This window comes from Petaurus breviceps, unplaced genomic scaffold (assembly GCF_028583685.1).
Source record: "Petaurus breviceps papuanus isolate PSGF00001 unplaced genomic scaffold, PetGlider_PUasm1.0 220, whole genome shotgun sequence".
Taxonomy (NCBI): domain Eukaryota; kingdom Metazoa; phylum Chordata; class Mammalia; order Diprotodontia; family Petauridae; genus Petaurus; species Petaurus breviceps.
In genome coordinates this window covers 18,570,189-18,580,312 of record NW_027185876.1, presented here as the reverse complement: position 1 = coordinate 18,580,312, position 10,124 = coordinate 18,570,189, and the positions used below count along the sequence as shown (strand labels likewise).

The 10,124-nt window shown below is 38.8% G+C and overlaps 1 long non-coding RNA gene across 1 annotated transcript; it reads right to left on the bottom strand.

Moving 5' to 3' along the window:
• Positions 1–1,860: 1,860 nt before the first annotated feature.
• On the bottom strand, positions 1,861–3,153 carry LOC138166127 (uncharacterized). Its single transcript, XR_011169540.1, has 2 exons — positions 2,723–3,153; positions 1,861–2,599 (listed from the first exon to the last, which is right to left on the bottom strand). It is a non-coding gene; the product is annotated as an uncharacterized lncRNA (long non-coding RNA).
• Positions 3,154–10,124: the final 6,971 nt, after the last annotated feature.

Sequence of the window (10,124 nt, the reverse complement as noted above, 5' to 3'; positions counted from 1 at the left end):
TGTCTCCTAGGCTAAATCATTTCATCTCTCTGAGTTTGCGGAGCTGTGTTTGTTAATCGAGGAGGCTCCCAGAATCAGACTTACAGTGTTAGTAGGGGCCAGAGAGATAATCTTTTTTAACCTTTACTCAAATTATGAATCTTATCTACAACATTCCCAATAATGTTCATGCATTCTGCACATAAACACTTCCAGTGAGGAGACACTCACTCTTCCTCCAAGGTGAAATAATCACTTAGGGGCATTGTTTCTAAGATATTATTGTTCTGTTATTAGTGGTGAAAAATTAAAATCCTTCTTCCTTAGGCAAACATTTCAGGGAGGCCTCCTCTTTTGTTAACTGTGAACAAAACAGCAGGTCTCCATCTAAACCCAGCTTTTCTTTTTCTGTCTTCCCTCTCCCTGAAATGTCAGGGCTGCTTAAGCAGTTTTCATGTGTAATCATATACATTCACACTTAGGTCACGTTCTACATTTGGCTGTGGACTTTTCTCACAATGATCATGTGAGTCAGGGAGATTAGAAAATGGAGTTAAGTGACTTGTCCAATGTCCTCATCTGATCCTCCCAATAACCCCTTGAGCTAGGTAGTAGAAATATTTTTATTCCTGTTTTATAGTTTAAGAAACTGAGGCACAAAAATTCTAGTGATATATTTATGGAACCATAGCTAGTAAGTATGTGAGGTGGGATTTGAACCCTGCTCATTTTTACTCCAAGTCTAGAGCTCTTTCTGGAGCCAAAAGTTGAACCCAGCTCCCCTGATTACCAGACCAATATTTTTTCAACTTGACCACATTGGCCAGTCTCTTCTCATTAGAATTGTAGAACTATAGAATGTTATGTTTGAAAAGATTGTCTCATCATTTCGTCTAGTTCTCTCATTTCGGATATGGTCAAATAACTGCTACACTGATCTAGCATTTATGTTGATATGTTGTGTTATTATATCACTGAGAAGGGCAAATTACTCCCTTCCATTGGTTCTCCCATTCTCATGGATGACATTACTTCTTTCTAGTTCCTCCCCTTAGGCATGACCTTCTCTCTGGTCAGTTTCTCAGTTGTGTCATTGAAGGAATGATTTTCCTTTCAAATCAGCTGGAGAAAGACAAAGAAAAATGAAAGACAATGGCCAAGGTGCCATATCTTATATCAGACCCAGTTTTTCACAGCCTTCCGCAACCAAGACTAATGTTAACTTATTACCCAGGAAGATCACAGTCTAAATGTCTTTTTTCTTCCTGCTCTGATAAGTTATGGAAAATACATCAATAATTCTCTTTGTTCAGCTTGAGTTCTCATCTAGGAAAATTGCCATGGCGCATATATATATGTATATATATGTATGTATATGTGTGTATCATAGCTGTGATATATATCCTTCTTCCTCTCCCCTCTCTGTCTCTCTGAGTCTGTCTTTCTCTGACTCTGACTCTCTCTTTCCCTCCTCCTCACGTCTTTTCTCTGCTGCATTTGCATAATAAAGCATATAGATCAGTATACAATGGCTAACCACATTTATTTTATGTTTTTAAAACAAAAGTCAGGCAATCAATTGATGAGCATTTATTATATACCCACAATGTGCCAGGAGCTGTGTTAAGCATTGGGGCACAAAGAAAGGCAAAAGACAGTCCCCATTCATAAGGAGCTCAGTCTAATGAGAGAGACATTATTCAAGCATTTATGTATAAATACATATGCTTTCTTTCCATGGTTTTCCAGAACTCTCCTCTTAGTCTCCTGCTTAGCTGCTGGTGGTGGCAGCATCAGGTCTGCTGTCTAGCCTCCCAGGAGTCCATTCCCTCTCTTTCTGACTGGCTGTAATGTAATGCCAAGGAAAGGCAACTTCCCAGGTTCAAAATACCAGCATAGGTGCTCTCTATTTTATTCAGTAACAAATCCAGAACAGAGAAGATCAAAACATGACATCATTCAAAATACAGCATTTATTAAGTGTGATTAAATAATCTCCAAGGCCTACCCCACCCCAGGACTTTCCAATCATTCAATCAATTACAAAGTCTCTGTTCCAAATACTTCTCCACCCCTAGGCTATACCTTAATTAAGTCCACCACAAAGCCCCTCTTCTCAAATGGAGATTAGTTTCCAAACATAAGTAAAATACATTCATTTGCTCAACCATAGAACACAAAAAGGTCAAAAGTTCCCCACCCCTGGATCACAATTGAATCTACCCCAGAGTTACATCAAGTTTAAACACAGCACTTAATACCCAAATGGAGGTCTTTTCTTCATCTTGACAAGAGGCAAGTTCTCAGCAATCTTAGTTCCTGGGGAGACAAGGCTTAGCAAGGCCATAAGATACATTGCCAGTCCCTTCATGAATTTATCCTCTGTCTGTAGAACAGTCCTAGAACCCCTGAACACATTAGCAAAGCCCTCTCCCAGGATTTCTGTAAACATACAACAAGAAAATCCTTCTTCAGGGCTTCTGAACCAACAGAAAGGCTCCCAGACCCCTGCAACAACAGCACTGTCCTTCACCAGTGGACAGTATTCATTCTGTCTGCCGGACAGTCTCCAGACCCCTGCAACAACAGTACTGTCCCTCACCAGTGGACAGTATTCACTCTCTCCTTCTTCAGGGCTTCTGAACCAACAGAAAGGCTCCCAGACCCCTGCAACAACAGCACTGTCCTTCACCAGTGGACAGTATTCATTCTGTCTGCCGGACAGTCTCCAGACCCCTGCAACAACAGTACTGTCCCTCACCAGCGGACAGTATTCACTCTCTGTCTGCAGGACAGTCTCAGGCCTTCTTAACCAAATGCTAGGTTCCAGGACTTCTTCAACAGGACAGTCTTTCACCAGTGGACAAATCTGGCAAAATAACATCAAAACAGACAGACAAAGTACCAGCAAAACAGCCATGTCTCCTCAGTCCTTGGCAGCTCAGGGGGCAGGTCTCAAAAGTCCAGGGCAATTCAAAGCAGCCACTAGCAATTCTCTTAGTCTCTCTCCACGAGGTGCTGCTTCCAAAAAGAACTTCCGCCTCTCTCTTGTCTCTCCAAATCTACATCACCAGCTCCTCCCACTTCAGGACTTTCTTTTCACATCAACAAGCCCATCCCACAGGTGGGATTAACAAACTCTGGGTTTTAATACAATCAATTTGAAAACCAAGCCAATACAGGGGAATCTTTAATTGCCATTACTATCACACTGGCACTCCTGCTCCAGGTGCAGGCTTCTGCTTTCCTCCTTTAGGGATAAGCAGGATTGTTTTGTTAGTCACAGACTGAACCTAGTTCATCACAGTCAGAACAACACCCCCAAGGCTAGAATAGGGAGCAATATTGGAGGTTACTGTACTCCAGTGGACATTGTCTCCAACATCCTTTTACATTCAAAATATAAAATTCTACAGAAAAGAATGTAAAAGGATTCAAAGACTGTCTCTTCACCTTCTAGGTTATCAGGGAGGATAAAATGTTTCTTTAAAAAATGGGAAAAATATCTTCTGTGTGAAAAACAAAGAAGAAAAGGAATTTGAAGAGACTCTGGGGAATACTGCTCTTTGTCATACAAAAGAAAAGGGTAGAAAGACTCCTCAACCCTTGAGGCTGAGATAAATAGGAGGTTCTTCCTAGAGAGGAGAGAATGAGTACTCTGAAGGGGAAGCATAAACAAGTCTTAAGAGCGATGCTAAATGCTTTTTTTTTTTCAAATAATGATGTGGATCCACAAGTTCCATCAGGTGAGGAGTTATCCCCAGAGATTCAGAGGAAGAAGAGACAAGTAGTGGCGGCTGATGATAGTACTTTCTTTCCCTTCAATGGTTATCTTCCCATTTACTCCATATGTCTCTTGTATTTGCCTAATTGTTTACATGTTGTTTCCTTCATTAGAATGTAAGCTCCTAGAGGCAGCTAGATGGTGCAGTGAACAAAACACTGGCCATGGATTCAGGAGGATCTGAATTCAAATTTGACCTCAGACACTTGACAATAGCTGTGTGACCTTGGGCAAGTCACTTAACCCCAATTGCCTAGTCTTCCCCCCTTCAAAAAAAAAAGAATGTAAGGCAAGAACTGTTTCCCCCCCCCTTTTTTTGTATGCCCAGAGCTTAGTAAGCACTTAATAAATGGTTATTCACTGATTGATTGAAGCAACTATTTGTTGATAATAATAATAGGGAGGTCTGTTTTCCTCCTAGGGCATATATTGAAAAAATAACAGAGAACCTTCTAATACTTTTCATAATGGATGACCACTACTGATTTTTGGTGAGACAAACAATCTCAAACAACATTGTAAGGGGGGACCTAGAAGGTTGTTCCAAAGATTACAAAGTCTTGGACAAGAAACTGAAGACCTAAGGGACATAATTGATTCCTTATGTCACCCTATCCCAATCACTGCTGCCTATCATACTCTAGTAATTCAAAAGAGAAAGTTATATTTTGGAAAAACAAACAAAAATGAAATAAAACCCAGAAACCAAGGGATATATGTATATGTGAAAAACCAAAAGGTATGTGTGCATGTGTGGTGGTGGGGAGTTGGCTTGGAAGGTAGTATCTAAAAGTGAATTTTGGATTTCTGGACCAAGTCTTAAAATATAGGGAGGATAGGGTTCTCATCAGAGACAGAGAAACCTGAAACAAAAAAAAAAATCCAGTAATTGTTGGTAACTTTTGAGAGAACTCTTCTAGCAGAAAAGTAAGGTTGAGAAAGGATGAGAAACAAAAGGATGATGAGGAAGTAAACATAGCTAGTGCAGACTTTTTTTCAGCAGGTTTATCAGTCAAAGATATGAGAGATATAAAATGATAGTTTTCATGAATGACAGAATCAAATTAGAGGATTTTTTAAAAGGATTTGGGAAACTTGGGTATGTTTATCAGGAATGGGGAAAGAGCCACTTAAATGAAGAAAAGGATAGGAAGAGAAAGAATAATTAATAGGACAAACTCCTTGAGGAAATAGGAGAATATGAGATTAACAGTGTAGATTGGAAAGTATTGAATTTCTATAATGTGAGGATTGGTAGAAGAAATTAATTATTTTTAACTTGGATAAGGGGAGATTCAAGGGGATGTGACTTTTTCAAATATTTGAAGATCCATGATATGGACAAAAGCAGTAGGGATTGTGTGTAGTTCCCCAAAGACAAACTAGGATCAATTGATGGAAATTATGGGGAGATAGATTTTGTAGAACTGCTAAATGTAGCTACTAAGCAGGGTTTTAAAGTGCCAGATTCCATTTCCTTCTCCAGCTCATTTTACAGATAAGGAAATTGAGGCAGAGTTAAGTGACTTGCCCAAGGTCATAGAGCTAGTAAGTGTCTGAGGTCAGATTTGAACTCATGAAGATGATTCTTCCTGACTTCAAGCCCAGTACTCTATCCACTGTATGACCTAGCTGCCCTAACACAGTTTAGGTATACTCTTGCCCTATTAATCATTCTCCTTCCCTCCTCTGTCTTTCTGTCTCCCTCTCTGTCTCTGCCTCTCTTTCTCTTTGTCTCTCTGTCTGTCTCTCTCTGTTTCTGTCTCTTTCTCTTTCCTTTTAAGTTCCTCCTTTTCCATGCCCTAAAAACATGCCCAAATCTCCCCAAGTTTATTGTGGCCTAGGCACTAATATCTGTTGCAGGGGGTATAGCAGGGAAATTCTATGAAGAACTTCACAACATCCTCCAAATCAAGTCAATATATATCCCATATATCCCCAGTGACTTCAATACAAAAGTGGGCACAGGAAAAACTGAAGATTGATATATTGGAAAATATGGCTTAAGAAAGGGGTCAAAAACTTAGACATCTTTTGGAAGTTTCATGTCAGTACAACATCAATGCTTTGTTCCAGAAGGGAATAAGAAAATGCTGGATAGAGGGAACACTGAACAACATCACACAAAAAATAAAACTAGCTAAATCTTAACAAAAAGAAAATTCCTGGTTACTGATAATGGACTCATATCTGAATGAGTTTTCTTAGGGTAGTAAATTCATAGACCAGGATAAAGATAAACACAAAACTAAGAGGTATTTAAAGAAGAGAAGGTATTTTGATATACAGGAGCTCCAAGCTCACTTATTTCAATAAACTATTGACTCTGAAAATTGGGAAATGGACATAATTAAAGTTAGTGACTATTATCTCCATTTCTTAGAGAAGTTTAATCAATAGCTGTGATATAACAAATGCCAAATTATCCCAGAAACTCACTTAGCCAGGCAAAACCTTAGCTTCTCAGCCAGTGGAGAATCAATGATAATACTCATTGAAAATATAAGCTTGTTTATAATACATTGAAGCCAGAGACTGTCTTTCTTTTTCTAAGTGTGACTACTCAGCACTTAGCATAGGGTTGGCACATAATAAGTACTTAATAATTTTTGTTGACTAGCTGGCCCATAATAATCATACTTTTTATTCTTATTTTATCCTATGTCAAATTATCTCAATGAATCCTTCTATCCTTGAATTCTGATGTTTATATATGTTTATACACGTTTATGTATCTAGATAGGTAACAGATAAATATATAAATTTATATCTATATATATATGTATAAATGTATGCAAATATAGGTGCATTTATATTGTTGTTCATCCTTCATGCTCCAGGAGGACCAAAATGACATCACAATGTCGAGATCAAGGGATGCCTTTTGACTTGTGGGCAAATTGGATTTAAGTGAGGCAGAGTTGCTTGGAAGTTAACAGCTTCACTCTCTCTTCCAGAGTCATTGGAGCCCATTGACAAGACAAAAATCAAAACAACTGGTGATGGCTCTGGAAGCAATGGATGACCTTGGCATCTTCAGTGTCTTACCAAGCTCTGAGAAACCCCAGCATCTTCTTCTACCACCTCTGTGGTTCATTGAAACAAAATGTTCATATCTGCCTGTTCCACTGGGGAAGTCTTCACATGCTTGGGGTAGACACCCACCTAACTCACTGAAAGTCTTGAAACCTATTCACTACTCTAAACTTGTTTTAACCTGTTGGCCAAGATGGTTTGCCAGGGTGTGGCCACTAATCCTGCTTCAGCTTCTTGGAGCCACAAGTGGGAGTTGGGTGGCAGGTGGACACCAATGTTGGATGAGCAACCCTGAAAAGTGCTTGGCAGTCCTCACACAAGACATACTAGTTCTCCCTTGAATGACTTACACATCCTGTACATTTACACACATATATGTATAGAGAGAGTGGGTCCTGATTGGGAAAAAGTAATAAAATACAGTAATAAGTGAAAAACCATAAAAACTTAACCTCTGTGAAAGGTGGAAGCCCAAACACGGTGACCTGTTTATGATGATAACTTAGATACAAAATTATATTTTAGACACTGAGTCAAAACTTAAGATACTATGACTTATGAAAGCCAAAATAAGAATATCATGATAGATATGTGGCTAGGACAAGATCGATACACAGACTTATGTTTGGGCATAACATTGGCTTAACTCTCAAGCTCATTATTAAGCAGAAAACCACAAATATCCACCAATTAGTAGTGATGCACTTTCTAGCTCCTCTTGCCTCTGTTTTCTATAATTACCAGGGGGATTTGGGGCGTTCCTTAGTGGGAATCCATAAATTTGTCTGATAGTCACCCCAGATTGCCCCTGTTTGTAAGTATTCATGATGATTGATTAAAATACTTCCTGTAATCAGTTTGAGATATTTGGCCTCTTCCTTTGGAATCAAAAATTATGTTATGGGGGACATACAGGGCTCCCCAGTAAGGAGAATTCTGGTCCTTAAAGATAGACAATAAAGGTATACTATCTATATGTATTATAGATGTATATAATGTATATATACACATTAAGTTAAATAAATCTATATAAATGTATATAAACCAAACAATTCTGGGATAGAAGTATGCCTGGAGAGAGTTTGGTGGAGGATAAATATGAAAACAGTCATTTAGACGTTTAAGTTCTGCTATTTTTGCCAGAAAGAATTAGTCTCATAACTTTATAATCATACCTCCTGTGTGGCAATGGAGGAAGAATTAAAGAAAATGATATAAAAGCCAAGTCATTTATCAAATAAGCAGAAAGTGTCATTCTGAAGGTGTTTTGGGAAATTTTCATGGGACCTCTTATTTAATAGCTCATATGGTTAGTGTTGATTAATAACATAGTAGTTTTTTTTTACAACCCTTGCAAAACTTATATCAAAATCCTTATATTTGGGTAAACTCCACATTTAGTATATTAGTAAATTAAAATCTCTTAAGTATAAAGATTGTATTGTTTTTCATCTTCATATCTCTACCACCTTCTTGGTGCTTTGTATACAGTGGAAACTTGATGGATATTTGCTCCCTTCAGTTGAGATGAATTTCAAGGTCAGTCAATCTGAACACCACTGACCACTATGCACCATGGGAGGTCATTTATCAACATGGTTGCCAGGTGAGAGATTGGAGAGAAGAACGGTAAATGTTTGAAGCCATTAGTATTCATGGACAGAGTACCTTGGATAATGATTTAGGGATGTGGTTGTGAGGTGAAATGGGTAGCCTGGGACAGCTTAGTCACTTCTTTTTATTTGACTTTTGAGTTTTCCTCACCCTCTATCTTCCTCTAGCTCTGGGCTCAGCAATCTAATCAATAGCATTATCATACCATTGTTTCTGGAAATTCTAGATCAATTGACTGCCCTGTTAATCAACTCACCATTTCCCATGAAATGAATGAAATGAAAAATATTATTAGAACATAAGGCTCTTGAAGGCAGGACCTGCCCGGTTTTGGTATTTACAGTTATCCCTTCCATATCTTGGGGGCTAGGGGCACAGTGCCCTTGTAATCTGGAAAATCTATGTCAAGATGTTTTGGCCCTCCCTTTGTACCAGAAAAGAAGTTTCAATTTTTTCTTTTTCTTTTATGGGGCGTTTACAGCATTAAAATATAAATATGTTAATATTATGCAATATTATACGTATATTTTAATGCATTTCTGAGTTTCAAAACTTTTTCTGTGCCATTTGCTGGCCTTCGTGTGCCATCTGTGGCTTCTGCAAAACTCCCCCAAAATTCCCATTATGCTGACTCGTGATACATGGACACCACAATGGGGAAAGTGGTGATGTGGAAGGGATAACTGTATTATCTCTAACACATAGTACTGTGTCTAGGATAGAGTAAGTGCTTAGTAAAGGTTTTTCCCTTCATTCTTTCCTTGATTCTGTATTCCTATAGTGTCCTCTCCCAAAAATAAGTTTTGTGGGAAGAGAAGAAACACCTAGTCACTCAGTCAATGTAGTAAACAAATATTTATTAAGCACTTCAAAAAGTTTACATTGTAGTTAAGGAAGACAACTTATATAGGGAGTAGCCACCTGGCAAAGGACCTACAGTATCCACAGTGACTATTAGCAGGGGAAACATCAGCATCAGCAAAAGGCCACTAGAAAGAGGACTGGCCACCTTAGTCACTGAACCAGCAGCTTGGTCCCAGGAGTTAATGAAACAATGAGGAGCGAGGTAAACTATGCAATGGCCAATTAGTAGTCTTTCACACTGTTCTTTGTCTTGTTGAGGTTTGAATAGCCAGACTCCTGGGTGATCACATTTATAAACTGTTACTAAATCCTGTTTAGACTGTTTTCTTTATGCACACTATGATTCTTAGAGATCTAACATTGCTTTCTGTGTGAGAACACAACAACCTGTTCTAACTCAGTTCATATTGGGTTTTAGATAGCTCTCTTTCTCTTAACTTCCTCCCTTTTGGAAGGGAGAACCCCTTAGACTTCTAAGTCATTACTATTACTATTGCCGTAATTACTATTATTATTACTATAATGAACAATTTTTCCCTGAAGGGGTTGGTGGGGAGCCTGATCCCCCAAGGAAAGGTGAGGATTCCCCAGAACAGAACTTGGACAAACAACAATGGCTGGATACAGGCCAGGGAGGGTGCAGTTCACTAGCGCCTGTGGCCTCAGATAATGGGCACTTCCAGGCTCTATGCTAAATGTGTGAAGTGCCACAGTAAACCTTAAAGAATTGATAAATATCAGCAATTAGTTTAATATTCTCTCTCTCTCTCTCTCTCTCTCTCTCTCTCTCTCTCTCTCTCTCTCTCTCTCTCTCTCTCTCTGTCTCTCTCTCTCTCTCTCTGTCTCT